This window comes from Opisthocomus hoazin, chromosome 8 (assembly GCF_030867145.1).
Source record: "Opisthocomus hoazin isolate bOpiHoa1 chromosome 8, bOpiHoa1.hap1, whole genome shotgun sequence".
NCBI lineage: Eukaryota > Metazoa > Chordata > Aves > Opisthocomiformes > Opisthocomidae > Opisthocomus > Opisthocomus hoazin.
In genome coordinates, this window is record NC_134421.1 from 18,446,243 (window position 1) to 18,467,326 (window position 21,084).

Below are 21,084 nucleotides of genomic sequence, written 5' to 3' on the forward strand. Positions count from 1 at the left end.
ACCTGTTTCAGAATTTCATCTAACTGAAGCCTGGTAGGGACCTCTCAATCCTCGTATTTTGGGGGCAGGGTGTTTATTAGACTATCTACACATGAAACGATGGATTTTTTCCTTCTGTGAGTGTCGGAGGGAGCCCGTGCAGTCATCTCGTCCTCCCACCGGTGCCGGTGCAGCCGAACCTCCCCTGCCTGATGGCTGGTGACTGCGGGAAATTTGCATACCTGCTTGGGATTGGCTGCAGGAAGGCTGCTTTGCATAAACCAATCCGCAACCGGGAGGCGGAGCCACCCCGGAAGCCTGTGCAAATCCGCCCGGCAACTGGCTAAAAATAGAACGGGCACCCTGGCTATCACCAAGATGGGGCGGGACAGAGAGCCGCCCCGATGGTGACGTAGCCCATCATATGAGAACACACCGTGCGGGTCCTCTTCTGCCCGCAACGTGCACGCGCGATGCTGCCGAGGAGGCGCGGAGGAGCAGCCGCGCTGCAAACACGAGGAACGACGGGATGCCCAGCCTGCAACTTCTGTGGTGAAAGCAGAGGCGTTATGCGGGGGCGTGGCACACCTAACTCTGTTTTTTGTGTGGTTTGGTGGGTTTTGTTTTTAAAATAGAAATAAATAATTTCTGAAGTCATTCTCTTTTCAAATCAAAACATAAGCTATTGTAGTCTGCACGTTGTCTTTCTCACCTTAATTTCTAAGCAAGCAGAAACAGAAACCATCTTTGTTGCTCTATTTAACTTCCCATACCAGTCTGGTGACACGAAAACTGAGTCATCACAACAGACGTCACTGAATCCTCATTAAATGTGAACTCTTACATCTGAGGTTACAGGCTTCTTTTTGGCTCCTGAGTTACCCCTTCTTAAGTCACACCTGCACAATTCCTGCACTCAAACTAAAGACAGCATGGGACTTGGAAAGGCAAGCAGGCCGAACCAAGATAAGACACTCCCTAAGTAGACACAGCATCTTGAGAATAAATATTAAATACAACTTGGGTTAAGTAAAGCAAAGCACATAATTTAAAAATGATTATGTAAATACACGTTCTATTATGACTAACTTCAGCAATGATCTACATGTACAGCATTTTATCATTTTCAACCTACAAAATGGTTATCATCTACACCGCAGTACTACCGCACTGACAGTACAAACTCTTCCGACTGCAGCAGAAGCAAGTGGTTTCCACACTTTTCTCTCCACCACATCTGCCCCCAGGTTTCTGTTTCATGGAACTGGTTAAAGGCAGGTGAAGGCCAACATTGCGAGATGGATGAGAACAGCACCCAAAGCACACGGCACATGTATGGCTGCCTAACCCAGGTCTTTGGCAGCCTGAAAGGCACCATCTGATACCCGTGGTATACATAAGCACCTCTGGTAGGTAAAAATGTATTTTCTACAAGGCTATCGCAATTCAGTAAGGAGAGAAGGAAGAAAAATGGCCAACGCAGTCACAGAGTGACCACTGACAACAGTTGACAGCTTTTGAATGACTCAACAAAACCAGAAAAAAAAAATTAACCAGAAATCCCAAGAGGAAGGTTAAAGTGAAAAAAGACAAAAGTTTGTATATGGGAAATCTTCAGAATAACATTAGAAGGAAAAAAAAAAAACACCAACCACGAACAAAACCCAAACCAAAAACCAGGAAAAGAGTTTCTTGTAAAAGCTACAATTTACCAAAACTTTATTACCTGTACCTACTGTTAGAACTATTTTTCACAAACATTCTTTTTTAAGGAAAGGTAACTTACTCCCATAGATATTAGTCAGCTCCTGCTAATAGATTTTAGTAGCAACTGTGCCCCCCTGCTCACAAGACAGTTATTCATTAATCAGTGGCTAAATGTTTTCCAGAAGAAAATAATGTTGGGAAAGGATGGAACTGAAAAACAAACTTAATAACCTAATATTCTATTCATTACTAGATACAAGAGAAAAAAAAGAAAAAGCATGTTTTCAGTGCTGGTAACCCACTGTATTAATATGGCAAGAACCCTAGACAATTCCGGTAATTCATGTTTTTACAATGATAAGCAGTCACTCTCAAGGGCAGTCGACTTCTTATTATACCAAGTATACAAGAGAGTAAGATTTATTTACCCTTCTAAAAGTGTACAGCGGCAGATTAAATTCTCGTGGGTCAGTGGGCAGACAATTATTTTTCTGTATTTGCTGCTGGGCAAAGATTTGTTACGTGTCTCAAACTTGTAAAGACTTGTAAGAAGAATTATCTGAGGTATAACCCAAACCGCACTTTAAACATTTCATAATCAAACACGTAAGCAACCATAGCATACATTGATTCTTCAACTTAAACAGGCTTAGAACAAGCTCTGCAGACACAGCCTGCCACACTTAAATTAATTCTTTGTTAAACTGACTGAGGAACAGGAAGCAGAAAGTGTGTGCGGGGGGGACAAACACAAAATGTGTTATATAGCTCCAATAATGGAAATAAACACTGAGAACAACAGAAGTAGTTTTGAAAGGGGTTTTGATGACAAAAAAGGAACCTGAAATTGTATTGATTCTTGCTGTATTCTTCTTTTCTAGAAGCTTCAACATACTCCCATTTTCTCACTATACTTGCTGCAGTCAGTAGACATCACAGAATCACAGAATGTTCGGGGTTGGAAGGGACCTCTGTGGGTCATCCAGTCCAACCCTCCTGCCAAAGCAGGGTCACCTACAGCAGGCTGCACAGGACCTCATCCAGGCAGGTCTTGAATATCTCCAGAGAAGGAGACTCCACAACCTCCCTGGGCAGCCTGTTCCAGGGCTTCATCACCCTCAGAGGGAAGAAATTCTTCCTCATGTTCAGACGGAACTTCCTGTGCTTCAGTTTGTGCCCATTGCCCCCTGTCCTGTCGCTGGGCATCACTGAAAAGAGTCTGGCCCCATCCTCCTGACACCCACCCTTGAGATATTTATAAACATTTATAAGGTCCCCTCTCAGTCCTCTCTTTTCAGGCTGAACAAGCCCATCTCACTGTACTCCATTTGCCAGTGTTGTTCTGAGACCAAATGCAACATCTGAAGATTTGTTACCATATAAAAGACACTCTTTTCTGATCAGTATCTTCGTTCCACTCTTTTAAAATTCAATGCAAGTAGGTATAAATTTTGAAATAACGTCACACTAGCTGTGGCACAGTTGTATTTATCTGCATCAGCAGCAAAGCACGATATGCCCTATTGATTTCCGAGATGCTGACTTACACCTAATGTCAATATGCTCACATCAACTCAGTTATATACTCTTAGAAACAAAGATATTTTAACAAAAGCAAAGGAGGATCAGAAGAATGTCCTGAAAGTAATCACTCACTTGATTGGGAAAAACCTTTTGTACTTGGTTCTTAAAAAAAAAAATATATTCTTCCTATCAATGTTTTTGAATGAACATTAATAACAAAATTGCATCTGCTCTACTTAAAGTGTGCTGATACTACATTACACAACATGCAGTTGAGTTTGTGTATGAAGGATGAAATAACGCGAGAATAAGACGCAAGCACTGGTGAGAATGCATGTCAATTCAGATCAAGGACCTCAGCCATGTTGAAGCTAACCTTTTAGTTTAACCCAGCAAATACAAAACAGCCCAGCAAGTAAAAAAAGCCTCAGCCCAGATCAGTTGTCTGATGCTATTAACTATGCAGCTGCTTTTAACACTTAAGCCAGCACAAAGACAGGTGGCAGAAGGGGGAACAGAGAACAGCTTCCAATACTAGCGTGTTGCATGCCAGCCTTTCAATACCCACTTCCATTACCTGTACAACTACAGCACTGAGCTAGATAAGGGAGCTTAACCTCCAGATACACACTTAGTACGATCAGTGCTTTGTTAAAACTCAGCTCCTTGAACTGGCTGACAAAACAACCACAGGAACTCCAGGGCTGCTTCACCAGAACATGCAACAGAACAGCCTTGGGTTTTCTGGGTGTAAATGTACGCATAAAGGACTTGCTGTAATGAACGGGCAGACCTTCCAGAAGCTGACAAAGCACTACAGGTGTCCCACACAGGCAGTTTTATCTGATTATTCAGGCTTTTTAGGGACAGGGCAAAGAGTGTGTTCCCACAATGAAATATATTTGACATCTTCAAGTACAGGTCTTCTAAATTGTTTTTAAATGCTTGTAACTACTCCTCTGACATAAATGCAATAGTATAGTGCAATAATATTCATTACATATATAATAATACGCAGTTATTTCTTGAAAGCTTCAAAAATAAAGGACTGTAAAGAAGCAGATTAAAGATCTAATTTAACTCCTGGTTTTTGACTGTACTAGATTACACAGTGGTGGAAGGACCCTGAAACAGACACTACTTTTGGACATAGCATTAAGAATAAAGGGAGACAAAATTTGCCTCTGCTCTATGAACAATACCAAGCTCCTAACGTGACATTTTATTTAAATATTTACAGACTTATGTACTCAATTACAGATAACAAATGTTGATTGTACTTGGTATTATGAATTCAATACTTGAGTATTAGTACAGAAAATATGGAAATTCATACTATCCTGTCCATTTAAAAATATTTCAGTGAACATCCTGCAGTACGTGCAAACATTTTATACTCTATTTAAAAAAAAATTATTTGTGGTGGCTTATATAAATGTATACACAGACCAAGATTTTTGCCAACTCACCTGATGGTAATCAAGAACATTATTACTAAACATTACTTTGGTGCTCTAAATTCGATGACAAACTTTATTGCATAACATTCTCAGGTTCTCCTGGTCACAGGAAGCCAGAGCTACATACATTTCAGCTGCAGAAATCTTCTGTGGAAATTCTCTACTCATTCATCTATTTGGATTACCCGTTAATTTAGTGACTTGGTATCTATTTTAAACATACCAGGAAAATGAATTAAGGAAGAGTTTATTTATAACCCAGAGTTAGTTGGGATGGCTCTACTTAGTATTCAGTTATCCCAAAAAAATCACAAAGTATCATCGTCACAAAGTTGAGTATTGCATCAACTAAAAAGGTCAGACTGCTGAGAAAAATCCACATCTAGTGTGCCAGAGTATCCTTAAGGGAATATAACTATTGAAGCTTGAAATGGCTTAGCCTAAAACTAATTACATCTTACATAAACATGATTTGCAAAATTCATGTGTCTGCATCTGATAATCAAGAAGGAGAGTAATTTGTGACAAGGACCAAAAGGGAAAAGTAACCCCTTAAGGGGTCACAGATTACTCCAAAACTCAAAAGAAAAATTCTAATCTTTAGCAGAGGCTGACAGCATTAAAGCATCCCGCATCCATGTCTGTCCATCTGTCGCACCCCCCCCCCCCCCCCATTTTTGCTAATAAGGTAGAAAACTGATTTCCCTGGCCCTATTCTTTCCTGAAAATAAAAAAAACCACACACACCAAAACTTGAGAAACCGTATTAGGGAAAAAAATAACAGAATAAAACTCCCCAACACTAGTTCTGCTTGGCATACACCAAACAGCTGGGAGTTTTTACTCATCTAAACCTCTTCATTAAGTAGTAAAGACAGCTTACATTTGTGGTTTTTAATTACATAGTACAGTATGACTTCACATTAAATACAAAAAAAAAATGTACCTTCCAGCATTTAGTATCTAGGGATTAAAATCACTTCTAGAGTTTGTAACTTCCAAGATCATTTAAAAATACACAGAACAACAAAGAAGCTAACCTAAGCAAACTATAATGCAAGTGTACTAAATTGCCAAAAGTCACCTATAATTACAGCCATTCAAATTTGATGCAACTTTACTGTCTCAGGAGATTTAGTATCTGATGACCGATCTGACCATTCGTGGATGCACACTTCAAACAGTAACACATAGAAGTAGTTTGGAGCACAGCACTCCAAATACACCTACTGGTGAGTCAGTTTGGATTAGATGACTCCCTCCTTTAGCCAGTTACCTGCAGTCACACCTGTCTTCAACCCAGATATCAAACACTGATCTTGAACAAGGCACACAGAAATTCTGTCACATATATAATACTGAAATAATTTTCAAAAAATATTCTAGATATGATCATTCTGATCTCAACTGATTGCATTCACTCCTTGAATCCCTGAGGAAGAATTTCAAACACTGAAGTACCAAATCCGGAACCAGGTACAGAAAATAAATTATGCATGACTTCAACAGCAATTCAAAAATGCTGTTAAACAGATGAAAATAAGTTCTAATGCATACAAAAAGCCAGTAAAATTTCCCTCCAATAACAATTTTAGACAAAGCTGGTTTACCCGTTTATCTTTTCTGTTCTCACAAACGCTTCATGGAGAACATCAAATGTTTCCCAGACTTAACTACTGGAGAAAGAAAAACACATAGTTCATGCAGGGGAAGTGAAAACACGGTGGGAGGGAGGGAGGGACAGAAAGAGAGACAGACAGGAGACAGCAAACTTAATTCTAACTACATTATAAAAAAAATTTAATTATGAACAGACCGAACAAGCAGTCAAATTTACTTTTATTATGTGTAACACACTATGAATACTTTGCTAACAAAGACTGGCTTATCTCTCTATTGAGTGCATGTATCTTGCACTTACTTTACTGACAGAGAACTGAGCCATAGCATAAGAATGCTAACTGGCTTACTCAAGATCAGACTAAAAGCCTAGAAATAGAACCTAACAACCAATCACAACAAGAAAAAAAACCCCACAATCTGTGACTCTCAAGTCTCTCCTACCTTTACATCATTTATGCTTTGTCTTGATTAAAAATAATAGTAAAACACCAGTAAACTAGTTACATTCCAAACTGATGGTTTGTAAGATCAGGTCTTGCGTTAGATTAGGTTCTTCTAAAGAAAACTGATGTTATCTGAAGAAGTAAGGGAGACATCTACCCTTTTTTGCCCACATTTACATTTGTAGCCTATTACCACAACCACTTAAACCTCTATTTTGAATCTGTCCAGTACTCCAAGGTGCTTTGACAAATACAATGAAACTAGGCAGATATTTTATTTGATATAGTTCATGCACAAAGGACACACAGCAAAGACTGCATTTGGCCATAGTCCTGTGCCATTTCTTGATTTGATAAACACCTTGTACCTGCGTATAATAGAAACCTAAGATGAACAAAATGTTTTCAGAATATTTCACCTTGGGGAAGGGGGGCAGGGGTAAATTCCTATGCCCCTAGCACTTAAGCTTTTTTGAAGCCTAGCTCCTAGGCTATCCTACAATTATTGAAGGCTCCTACTTATTCTGCATGACAATTGGTAACATTAACGAATTACTTAGGTTTGTTTTTATTAGCAAACGATCAAGCTGATAAATCACCACTGAAAACAAAAAACCCCAGTACACTAAATGTGTAAATACAGAAAGATGAGTGTGATCATTAGTACCTTTCCAAGTGAAACTTCTAGTCGAAATAACCAGAAGAACTGGTCTCTATTTTTTCCATGATATGCCCAGATAACTAAACTGAGTCTTCTGTCCTTCAAACAAAATTTGTTTTTAGTACAGCTGAAATACAATTGAAATAACCTGTGCAAGTGCCACCAACACAGAGATTTAATTTTCACTACAGGACAGCATCCTCTCTGGACAAGTCAGTACTATCCAGTTCTAAAGAGAAGCAGCACAAAAATGAGCATAGTGACTCCAAGAGGTGCAATGCAACCATTTACACTTCTATTCTCTGGTGTCATCTGGAACAAAAAGGCAAAATGAAAAAGCTTTATTTCTGTTGACATCATTGCAAGCTACCTTAAAAATGTGGTTACGAGTAAGAAAAAACAATAAGCAGACAAAAAAGCATGCATACACAGAAACTCTGGAAATTTTTTCTGCATCTTTTCACATTAAAAAATAACAAACAGAACTATGAAAATAGGAGATTGTTCCAGTTGTGCATAACTCATTCTTGTCAATATAGGCTTTGGAATTCTCCCAGGAGAGAAAAGAAAGCATCTCCTCTGGCTTGTCCAAGGTTATACGTGTGCCAATTGATGAGCCGACTGCTACTGAACAGAAGCTACTGTGTAAGACCTCTGTTTCTACTTCAGCAGGAACACTAACTTGATATTCCTTCTGCTTCTATCCAGCTAGCAATTCTCAAAGCTTGCAGGAACCAACTTCAAGGTTTCTATACCTTTAATGTTTGGCTGAGATCAGTTGGTGGGTAAAGAATCATGAAAAGGAAGAACTTTTGTTTCAATGTAAGAAACAATTTTTTTTACAGTGAGAACAATGATTCACTGAAATATCCTCTCCAGAGATGTAGCAATATTCTCATCGCTGGAGGTTTTCAAGATGTGACTGGATAGGGTGCTAGATAATGTCAGCTAGGCTCCCTTTCCCAAGGAAGGCTCGACCAGATGATGTTTTGAGGTCCCTTCCTAGCTGGGCTATTCCATGAATTTAGCCATAAGACTGATTATATGACCAAAAGATCAGCATTAGCTGCCAGATATTGAGAAACCCTCTAAAACAGGACCTTTAAAAGGCGGACAGACGACCAGTCCATCGGTCTTCTGAAAGAGTGTTACATCTTCAGCAAGAGAGCAGTAACTTCCGAGTTGAGGAGGTACCTTTCAAGCTAAACAAACTTCTACAAATAAGCCAATATATTAAAAAAAAAAAGTACTCCTCTGAATACGTTATATATGTATTTACACTCATACATATAAAAATGTATTTTATATACTTTATGTATTTTGTATTTATATAGATATATACGGTTGGAGAAAATGTGATCAGCTGGATTACAGTAAGAAAAGTATGAAAGATGGTAATTAGGTTATGAACTTAAGGATGTAATTTTACTTGCATAGGGTTTTAAATACAATTATTGTATATGAAACTGAAAAATATATGCAAACAGTATGATCAGACTGAAATAAGCAGAAGTGAACTTATCTTTAGCCACCTTCCTCCAGGAAAACAAATTGTTTGGCATCTCTGGTCACATGCAAAAAAATTGCTACAACTGAAGGAAGACTTTGCTTCTGAAACATAATTTCTAATGTATTTTTGACTTCTATCAGACCTGAGATACGAATTCCAAGTACTTGTCTTCCATTTCTTTAGTCAACCAATGTGATTACAGTTTAATTTTACATCTTCTTATTGAGTTCATTTTTTGACTGTTTACTATTCTGACATTCATTCAGTAAATGCTGCTGATAAAAATATAGAGAAATATACTTGAAAACAGTGCAAGGAATACCAAATTTAATAGGATCTTACAAAATTCTTCATGTTTATTTGCATCCAAAGTATGTCATAAAGACAGTGGTTTTAATATTTAAGGGTGAAGCAGAAGTAATGAAAGGAGAGAGTATGCATCAGAATTTGGTTTTATTTGGGAATACCCTATGTAACAATGTAGACAAGCAAGGTGTAAAATAAACACTACTATGAATGTCTCTGTTTCAAGGGCAAGGTACCCTGCACGGTTGAAAGATCCTATTGTAGAAGGGATGATTATTTTGAGAAGTCCAGACTAGGAGACACTGAGCAACTGACAACGACTTTAAAGTCCCCATCAAACAGAAATTTTTTTGGTAGGGTGAACTTGAAGAAGTGCACGCAATGCATTTTTAATTCAGATTCTCACATATACAAAAACTAGTTGACTGAAGTAAGTACTGTTAGAATTTCCACAAATTTAGACTGTGTTTTCATACATCGGTATCAACCTTCACTTCCCATTTATTCATCTAAATTTTCCACCTGCAAAATTTCATTTCAGAAAAATATTCAAAACGGTTCACAACTTGCATAAGTAAGAAGGTGTATTTCAAAATGCATTTGCACTAGGAAATCTTTAAGCGAAAGAAAGAAGAAATGAAGTTGCTGCCAGTAGGGCTGGCAGAACTTCTCTAAGAATGCACAACACAGCTGAATAAATGTACAGCAGGGAGCATTGCATGGGTCACAGAGGATATAAGGGCTGATGCTACAAGGAAAAATACTGAAAGCAATTTATCCTTGGATGTAATAAAATACTTTTTTCCTCCCAGTTCTGCTACTATAGCCTATGTACAATTAATCGAATATAATCCTGCCTCAAATTCTGAAGTCAAGTCAGGGAAGAGAAATACTACAGTTTATTGCTACTATAATACAAAATATAATACCAAAAGATTTTACAGAAAGTGTTGTTTACCACTTGGTAAACATCAATTTGTAAAACCAGTTTTATTGCCAGGTTGGTGTTTCCCATCCCTGACAAAGGTAGTTTGAAGGTTCACCAGAAAGAGGAAGAAATCATTATTCAGTCTCATGAGGAAAATCAGCTTCTTTAGACACGCTCACTTTACAGTAGCACTGCTGCTGCTGTAAACACTCACTGTATAGATCTGTGGCCTCCGGAGACTACCACAGTTGTTAAGAAACATTACTTACTTTCACCTCAATTTTGACATTTGCCATTTTGGGAATATTCACTGGAACCTAAAGCTCTTTTAAGAATCCCATCTCATTCTCCTTTTCCAAAGACCTATAATGCACTGATTGCGTAACATCAGATACTAAATGAAAAAGTGAGCTTTTCATAACTGTTTTATGAAACACAGTCAAGTAGATCTTTCATGGACCAGTGAATGCTTTCTGTTTATATACAGAAATCTGCCTATACAGTTCTGGTTTGGTGATCCTCTCCCATAAAGACTTTTTTCACCAACTCTGTAAATTAAGCCATCAAAAATCTGAAGTAGCCAAATGGGGGGGGGGGGGGGGGGGAAGCCTCTTCTCTCCTATGCTTTTCTAAGTATCTATGTGTATCTACTACAGATAAAATATCTTAGAATATTTGCATGTGGCAAGAAACAGTCACCACAGTGCTACAGAAACCCCACTCAGTTTTAGCAACTGTCTTGCCTTTTCTCATTTCTGGTTTTTCCACTTAAGGTAAGCAGAGTAGAGACTTTCTAGTAACAAGAATAATAAACAATTCAAACCACAGAGCATTTAGCATATTATCTAGATTTATTCTACTCTTGCAATACATATACTCCATAAATGAGATTGAACACTCTCAAAGAATATCACACATGAGCCTATACATGTTCTCCTTGTATCTTATCAGAGAAAGACCAATCTAAACAACCTTCAGTGACTCAACGAATATGCAGATATCAGGCGGCAAATTCCACAGTGTCAGGAAAAGAAAACAGACTGCAAAAATCCATGCAGTCAACATATTTCTGCAGATACACTGCTATGAGGTAAGTGCTCCTTCAGAGACTGCCCACACAGATTGTCATCTAACCCTGAAGGGCTTCCTGCTGCCTTAGAAGACAGCATCATATGCCCCACACGGTTACTCTGCACACTTTGAATACAATAATCGTATTCAAAAGAGGCAAAGAGTTTTCCAGAACTCTAGCAGAATTAAGCACCACCACTGCTAAGCAGCACCATCTTAAATAGTTTAGTCTATGTCCATACACACCCCCATTCTCATAAACCCTCCCCTGACCTTATTAGGTAGCATTTAAGCATCACAAAGTATTCCTGATTATCTTGTAGTCAGGGTTCTGTTATATGAACTATATGCTGTAACATTTCCCTTTGGGTTAAGAGAGAGATGAGAATGAAACTCTAATATTCGGTGTAGGCTCTAGGGAGGAAAACTGTAACTAGCTATATTTTTACGAAATACTAAGTAAGTGGAACCATGCATGCACTTCAGCCAACAGCTCTTCAAATCACAGCCTGAAATTGATCAGCAGAAAAAGCAAGTGCTTAGCTAATCATTTGAAATAGGAGACAACAAGCTTGACTACTGTTACACAGATGTCTCAAGGATGCAGAATAAAAAAAATATTATCTAAAAATAATCCAGCTATTGCATTTCTCACCTTGCAATATGAATCTTAATACAAAGGAGTCAACTAGAGAGTTTTGTATCACTATCAAAAATGAAATTCATACAAGATTTCAAAGCAATATCAAACTGACAAAGGAAACACTGCAGAGAAAGAGGGTTTCCATTTTTATTTCATATATAAGTCACTCTAGTTCAGGACTTAATGGTGGAACCTTCTGGGGGATATGCTGCCAAACAACATCAACAAGACAGACACTGGGAATGAACTAGTAAGTCTGCATGCACAGAAACTGCAAGACCAATTTTCAGTCTATTTAATGACCTGTCTTTTGTTTCGGGATCCTCTGTATCAAGAGGCACACGTGAACTGTAGTCTTCAAGGAAAGAGATATTTTAGAGACATTTCTGGATAACCCCCTGAAAATACCAATCTGAGAACACTACTGTGCTTCAAAATCCAGACATAACAGCTCTCCGAAAGAACAAGGACTTGGTGCTGCCCTGTTTCTATGAATATATAAACCCCACTACTGTTACGCTGTCAGTACCTGAACTCTCTCATGGGAAGGCAGAATTCCTTGGCAGCCCAATTGGATGGCCTTATTTCCCAGAACATTCTTAAGCATCTTCAGGGAAAAAGAATTTCCATGATTTTAAAAGATGATCTAGCTAGACTGCCCATATCCAGCTGGAGGTATTCTTCCCAAATGTCTTGGTAAGGGTAAGGGATGGCTAATATGTTGTATGCATTATTTTTTCACCCATTTGACAAGAGAGAGTTTGACGGGATGCTTGCAGCTGATGTTCTAACACTCTCTTTGGTCTATATACAATCCACTCTAAAAGAATTTTTGCATAGAGGTGCTTTTGTGGAGGACTTCTGAAGTCTGGCATATTGCTTCATCCAGCTGCATGAAAAAGTCCAACAAATCATACTTCTGGCAGTATGTCTTTAGTAAAAAGCTTCCCTTCAATTAGTCATTTTTCTCGCAAATTCATATTGACATAGGTCCCTTTGAAGACGGGATTTCTACGATCAGTTAAACCATAAAGATCATTAAAATTATTCAAAGAAACCTGGTTAGTTACAAGGGTGATGTTACTTGGATTAACCTTTCAATCACTAGTCTCTATGAACAAGGCGCTCTAGCTGCTAAGTAGGTTGCGTTTATCTTTTGTGTTGTGGGATGACCAAACGTCAACATTCATACCTGTAGCAAAACACTAGTACTAGGAATCTGAAGTATTTTCTGTGAATTGCAGCTTTTTGTTAATATTACAAAGGAATGTGGACTTCCAAACAAAGAAATGAAATTAAAAGTCTGTAGTCTGAAGGTATCTTCTCCATGACCAAAAAAGAATCCATCTTTATGTTTCCTCGATTTCTTAGAGAAAAGTCCTTGAAGAAGAGAGTAGAAAAAAAGTTACATGCAAAATGTCCTCTCGACAGTCCTCTTGAATGCAGTAGGCCATAGGTTTTCTCGGGCTAGGTTTCCGAGAGGACACAAATGCAAAATAAAAAGGAAGACTGCAGAGATGTTCCACCTGATAAATGAAGACCTCCGCCTTTTACAGTAAGAAGCTACAGGCCTCAAATGAGATTAACTTACACTTCCAGAAACACAGAGGTCCCTTCCAACCCCTACTATTCTGTGATTCTGTGATCTAAGAGGTTCTTCACTAATGACCCCAATGAGGCCTGCAATTATGCAGGATGCACATGAAAGTCTAAAACACATTCCTAGCTTTAAACTTCACATCTAGGGTGATAGGTTTTATTTCCCCCTCCCCCATGGAATTCTTTTCTAAGACAGCTATGAGTCCCAGTTTGTAGTCAATCAACACCATCAAATGTGCATAGTAGCTAGCAGTGAACTTGCGAACAGAAGTCAGCCAGCAACGTTTTGTTGATGATGAGCAATATGATCAGAGATACTAGCCTAGTGAACCAGAGAAATGTATCTAGAGATATGATCCTCCTAGGACACATGCCTCCTCCTGCGCGGAAAAAGCAGGTCTAGAGCTACCTCCAATGTCAGTGTTGCATTCCTAAGTAGAAATGATGGAAGTAAACAAAAGCCAAACACATTTCTTCTAGTAATGAGGTCATTATTTTGCTTGCTACTGCAAATCTTTAAAAATAAAGAAAACAAGACAAAATTACAAATTCATGAAGCATTGATAGTCTGCATAAAACATCAAACTAGCATTCACAGTAGTGTATGACAAAAAAAAAGGAGCTGCAAGTTTAGCTTAACCAATAACCAATTCTTCAGCACAGGAAAGACATGGACCTGTTGGAGTGGGTCCAGAGGAGCACAACAAAAATGATCAGGGGGCTGGAACACCTCTCATGAGGGAAGGCTGAGAGAGCTGGGGTTGTTCGCCTGGAGAAGAGAAGGCTGCGGGGAGACCTTACTGCGGTCTTAAAAGGGGGCCTATAGGAAAGGTGGGGAAAACCTTTTTAGCAAGGCCTGTTGTGACAGGACAAGGAGTGATGGTTTTAAACTAAGGGAGGGTAGACTTAGACTGAATATAAGGAAGAAATTTTATTTACAATGAGCGTGGTTAAACACTGGAACGGGTTGCCCAGAGAGGTAGTGGAGGCCCCATCCCTGGAAACGTTCAAGGTCAGGCTGGCCGGGGCTCTGAGCAACCTGATCTAGCTGAAGATGTCCCTACTCACTGCAATGGGATTGGGCTAGATGACCTCTAAAGATCCCTTCCAACCCAAAGCATTCTATGATTCTATGAATATATTATTTGACAATGATTTGCCAGAACAGTCCATAAAAAGTTTCTGAGCCTGACCTAAAAAATGATGGCCAGGCTACAGTGATACTGCCAGCACTTTCAGTAGTGGTTAATGCTTGGCCTGTAAAAGACTTCTCCAAACTGCTGTCTGAAGAACTCAAAATAGCTCTACAAAACACATCGTTAATGTTACCATTGTGGGAGGGAGAAAAGCAGTTGATGAAGCAACAACCTACGAGCACCATCAAACACAGAAGTATATGAAGAATTTATACAGCTATTTTAGACTGCTTGTCTTCCTAAACTCCACAGAAAACTGTACGGGGAAAAATGCATCTGCACAGTCACTCAGAGTGATCACCTACAATAAACGTCATTTTTCTTGTCCAGAAAGCTTCCCAAACACCACCCAGAGTTAGATGCCAGAAGCAGACAATATGAATTATACTCAGGAATGCCACCACTGACAAATGGTATAAAAGCCTCGAAGTAAAGCTGTCTTAAATTTTGATGATTTAAGTTTGGCTGTAATAGCTCAACCTCCAGAAAGGTTCTACTCGGAAACCTTTAACATCAAACGGAACATTCTGAATGTAGCTCCTCCACAGGCTGACTTTTGCCTGGTGAACCAGCAAGCCACAACGCTTGTTTGCTTGCTTCCTGTAAAGAACGAACTGCGGTTTCACCTTCTCCCAAAAATCAAAGGTTAAATTTCTCTTTGAATGACTGAAGACATCAATATTCATGCTTTCTTCATGTGCTGGCACATGACATAGCTGAGCTGTTTCCTGTTCATTTTGCAGACTAACTCCAGATGCTCGTGACGATTCTGTGTGACAATCTCTCTCCAAGTTTGCATTTGTGATTAGAAAACTATCTTATTTATGTACCCAAAAGGTGAATATTAACCAGGTCATATTCATTTGCCACCATGGGACCTTCTTGGGGAATAATCTCCCTAAATAACACAACACTGAGGAAAGGGTACCCGACCTAATGAACTGGATAACCTCCTGAGAATCCTTCTAATTCATTTTCTTTGGAAGCTGTTAGTAGCTTCTTTAAAGTCTTGTACAGCTCCAGGGAAAACTGTCTACACAAGAAACTAATGATCCTTGAAGAGACATTTTAAAAAAATGTTTGTTTTGAGATGACAGATGTTGCCTGTAAGTACTATTTTCTCCCTTGAAATAAGGCAACTTTCTGTGAAGTCTTCTGTGAGTATTTAAGACTGAATGTGTCAGGAGTGTTAAAAGACACCCCCTACACCCATCTATGAGCAAACTGTAAACAGAACATTCTACTTTATAGCTGTGGCACTTTGATTCCAAAAGAGACTTCAAAAAGAAGCCAAAAGGATGGCATTAAGGTGTTAATCAGCAATACTGCCAACCTCCTAAAATGCTCATAGTACTTTTCAAACGGCAAGACCTTGTAGAGATCATAATGGCAATGAACTGATGTAGAATTGAGTTGACTATACATACAGAACCCGAGGATTCTTTTCTGGCACTGAGTCTAGATTAACAGTTAAAATTACCCCCACCTTTTAGCAGATACTGGATTACTAATATGTGCTAGTAATGGTCCAACGAATGAAGTGGTTATAACAGTAAATATGGCTACAACAGGGTATATCACAGGTAATCCTTGAAAACAAAAAAAACCCACAACCCATTTTTTAATTTTGTTTATGAGGTAGTTTGGCAATAGGTCTTCTTGCTGTATCAGCATACCCACCTTACAGAGCAATACAGAATCTTTATAGAATGAACAGTATAATACCTAGCAGTCTTTCAGTTTTGCCCAGAAGGCGGCTTCATCCCAAACATGAAGTTTTTTAATTTTAAGAAGAATGATACTGAATAAAGATTCTGCCTCAGACTGGAGAAGTAGTATGCTTTTCCTCTTTTGTACAGATTTCCTTACCAAAGCTGCTTTGTTGTTTTTTTAATACTAAATAGTTGGACAGGGACAACACACCCTCTCCTGCCAAGTATCTTTCTCCCTGGAACTACACCAGAAAGCATAGCTACATCCAGTTCTAATGGACAGTATTAGGATATTCTCTCCAAAATGCTAATAGAGACAAACACATTCTGCTTAGCATGTTATAGCAAAATGCTCATGACAATCACAGAAAACAGCTTACTTAGCGGTTTTTCCTCCTTGAGTTTGTCAGTCAGATTTTGATTGATTTTCTCACGCTCCATCTCAGAGTCGTTAAAGAAAGGGACAATTGTTTTTATATCCTTTTTGCTGGGGCTGCGTATTTTTTGCTTCACAGCAAGATCCAAATTTAGTCCTTCCCAATTCTTTTTATCACATAGAGTAGAATTTGAGATAGGAGTCCTCTGCTAGAAGGACTCTGGGTTTATTCTTTCAAGCAGTCTTTTTACCTGGAAGGTTTATGCTTGTTCAAAATACTGACTTCACAAGGGGCCTCCTCAACACCTCTTCTTTGTTCAGTGAAGATCTTGTGGCACAGTTGGAGTGTGTTCAGCCTACAACCAGAATACCAGATTCTAAACCATGAGATCCAAAACTAGCCATCGGAGTTCTTTCTCAACTGAGACGCAACTGAGCTGACGTTTCTGGCATGGCACAGCTCTGGTTCACTTTGGAACTGCGCAAAGATAATTAAAGTTGATAGGAAGAGTGAACAATGAGCTTTAAGAGCCTCTTACTCTGTCTCAGAATCCTGTTGGCCAATGCCTTACTGCCACAGTAGCTTCAGAAGAGCTGAATAACTGTTTCAGTCAGTTCAAGTTCTTCTGTCTTTCCACTCTTATCCAGGCAAGGAAGAGTTGCTTCTCTTTTAAGCAGAAGAGGTTTTACAACACAAGGTCTGCCAGCACTTCTTGGAAGATCTTCCTTAAAAAGGCTGGAAAAAATCCTGCTCCAGTCTGAACCATTTAGAGGACTTGAGACTTCTCCACGGGAAAAAAAAAAAAAAAAGAAGGATCATCTACATGCTCAAATTTAAGAAAAGAGAAAAATTTAGTTTGCTTCCTTGTGGCTTTCTTCATGTTCTGCACTGTATTTGAGTTAAGCTGAGGAAATGAAGACAGACCTAAAGCAGGAAGTATTTCAACAGAGGTTGGACTTGAAAACAGAAGGGTGTTTATTCAGTCAGACTAAATGACAGTGTGAAAAAGAACCACCTCACATTACACCACAACTTCCACACATTTATAGAGCTCTCACTGTTATTCTACATGGACATAGCTTTCTGTAAAGCCAGAATAATAAGAATACTTTCCATATTCAGTAAGAGAGATTAGACCCCCTCCAAACCAAAAAAACCCCCACAGAAATTATGTAATGGCCTTGGAAAAAAAATAATGCTTAATTTTTCTCTGTCGTTGTAAAATACGGTCCTTCTCTGAAACCATCAAAAACTCTGTTGTACAATTACCACACATATTTACAGGACTGTTGACACTGAAATAAAGGATCAACATGCATTTTTGCAGTGACATATGCTACACCCATATTCCTCGGCCCCTCATTTTTACCCTATGCTATTTCCTGCTTTTTTGGCAGAGCAGTTTGTAAAGCACAGCACAGTGAGCCGTTGAACCAGCTTCCCCCCCAGTATCCTTTCAGATCAGTTTTCTGACTGAGCTCCTTGCTGTGCCAACATAATAAGCAGGACGGCAAAGGCTAGGAACAAGTAGTTAGAACCAGGAAGTTGCAAGGCCTGCTTAAGCCATGTTGATGCAAAATGTTGAAATCACAACTTGGATTATTTCCAGCTCATTCTCAGTCCACTCAAGCCACAACTATTGGTGGCTTATGTACTTTACCACCAGATGATGGGGAATGCGTGTCTACCTGTATGTGAAGTTCCTTAAGCTATGCTGTCTAGATGCGTTTTCTATCATGTATGCCTACATACTCAAAACTCTGAACTCAGTTTCTTCCTTGCTGTATACATAGTTGTGCATCCTCCTTTCCCCATGCTCAACAGCAAATAAGTTAAAAAAAAAACAAACCATGCTTTTGGCTCATTGGGGCAATTTTACTGCCACAGATATGTGAGCTGTTCACCATTATGAGGTATTTAACGATAAACCAAAACTAGCACAAAATTTGTCTTAAAGTGTCACTGTAAACCAGAAAAATTCAGAAAGCTGTCAAGCAAATAAAGATCTGTGCAGCTGAACAACAGTGAATACACCAGCTGTCCCAAACTAAGCCACCCAGCTCTATCAGTGACCTCTGTCTTCCTTTAAGACTGCTGGTAAGACAAAAAACAAAGCCACAGATGGTGAAAAACCTGCATCTCAAGGAATTTCAACTACTGATAAAACTTTTCTAAATGGTTGCAAACTTATGTTTGAAGAAGTCCACAACCACCTCACCACACCAGTGAGCCACTTGCAGAATGTAACATGGGCAGGTTCTGAACAGAATCATCTGTTCCACCCACTGCAGTATTATCTTTAGACATTTGATATTTAACCTAATTCCAAAGGGCTGCCCTGAAAAAACATTTAATGGCAAACATAGTCAAGGGAATGGATTCAGTTTTTGCTGAACACAGAAGCTCTGACCGTCCTTAACTGATTCACCTCTGCAAGCTTTGGCACAATCCAATATTCAACTAAACAGTCCTTGGACAGATGCAATGTTTGTAGTTTCTTGGTAATGAAAATCAACAGTTGAGAAAGCTTCCGTAAAGTTTTGGTTCAGCACAGATAAAAATTAAGACTATTCTCATATCAAATATATGTACAGATGCCTCAGCACTTGAAAGTAACGTTCAAAAAATTAAAACTTCCAAATAAGACTAAGTACTGTGACAAAGAAGAAACAAAACTTAGAATAATTCCTCAGAGATCTCACTCAGTGAAAACTGCATAAATGTCTGCCATAAAACTTTCCCTCCCCCTCCTCTCCAACTAACAGCGACACACACAAAAGAAAAACAACAAAAGACCCCACTTCATCTAAAAATTTGGACTAAAGCTGCTAAGCTAGTAGGGCAGAGACTATGTTTACATCTTACTAAGCTGTCACAACTGGAGCAGAGAAAATAAAATTGGTTAAACACACAAAAGCTATTCAACACCATGTAGAGAAGAATTGATCTTCCATAGGCAGACAAACAACACAGCAGTTACATATTTTTTTTAAACTATGTGGGTAACTCAGCTTGCTTTAGCTAACCAAGTAATTTGAGAAAACCAGAGAAATTATGAGGTATGAGGTCTATCACAGCAACACGCCACAAATGTCATCCTGGAATGTCCTCTGCTACTTTTCTGCCCGTTCTATTTCCAAAAGCTTCCCAATATCTAAGCTAAGAGAACACGGTAGAAGTACCAGCAAGCTGATCTACTGAAAAAGAAGCATGATGCTTGTACCACTCCAGCGATAAAGCAATAAACCCAAACCACCTGTCTGCCATAAAAAACGTGCTCTCCTGCATTGTCTGGGGATAGCAGGAGCAGGCCTTGCATCTGGCATTGTCCAGAAAATGCGCGCACCTGTGCAGAAACAGGGAGAACTCCATACACGTATCAGAATTACCTTGAGGTAAGGAAATGAGTTTGAAGGCTTGAAATAGATAGGTGTATGTCTTGGTAACACATGGTTGCCTCTCCAGTGCTGGCTGAGGAAGGTGCCACTGACAATTATGAAACAGGACAAGACAGGTGAAGCGGATTCTCTCTCATGTAGGACAGAAAGGCAGTTTCTTTGTGTCTGAAGCAGTATCTCATAATTCTTTCCACACCATTTGCTTGGGAATGATCTATGTCCTTAGTCTGACCATCCTAGAAGATATCCTTGAATGTAACCCTGAAGCACAACTGAAACATGCTTTAAGACGAGTATCAAGAGACTGTGTGTGATCCATTTCTCTGCCTCAAAGTCCTATGGGTAGTGGTATAGTCGGAATATTGCACAGAAACACCTAAGAAAGTAATGGTCTTTCATGACAAGAACGGTATCCTAAAAAAATAACACAACATTTGGCACCAGAGGGTATTTTGGAGAAGGAAGCATTTTGTTCATCCAGGCTTCCTTCGCTGTGGATGTTACCTCCCTGGACTTTAAGTAAGGCCTTCGACACTCTTTCCGACAGCATCCTCCTGGAGAAACCAGCTGCTCATGGTTTGGATGGGCGTGCACTTCGCTGGGTAAAAAACTGGCTGTATGGCCGAGCCCAGAGAGTGGTGGTGAATGGAGTTAAATCCAGTTAGTGGCCAGTCACAAGTGGTGTTCCCCAGAGCTCAGTTTTGGGGCCAGTCTTGTTTAATATCTTTATCAATGATCTGGATGAATGGATTGAGTGCTCCCTCAGTAACTTGGCAGATGACACCAAGTTGGGTGGGAGTGTCAATCTGCTCGAGGGTAGGAAGGTGTTGCAGAGGGATCTGGACAGGCTGGATCGATGGGCCGAGGTCAACAGTATGACGTTCAACAAGGCCAAGTGTCGGGTCCTGCACTTTGGTCACAACAACCCCATGCAACACTACAGGCTT

General features: G+C 39.3%; 1 protein-coding gene across 10 annotated transcripts in view; it reads right to left on the bottom strand.

The window, feature by feature from the left end:
• Nucleotides 1-21,084, bottom strand: part of ATF7IP (activating transcription factor 7 interacting protein) — a 127,865-nt gene that overhangs the window by 78,094 nt on the left and 28,687 nt on the right. For 2 of the 10 annotated variants that reach the window (XM_075428285.1, XM_075428278.1), the window contains exon 1: nucleotides 20,129-20,181. The exons of 5 other annotated variants lie outside the window; for them this stretch is intronic. The gene's annotated coding sequence lies outside the window, so the exon portion shown is untranslated. Of the gene's footprint in view, nucleotides 1-20,128; nucleotides 20,182-21,084 lie in introns of those variants that run through there. 3 more of the 10 variants (XM_075428277.1, XM_075428276.1, XM_075428284.1) reach the window with 2 other exon arrangements.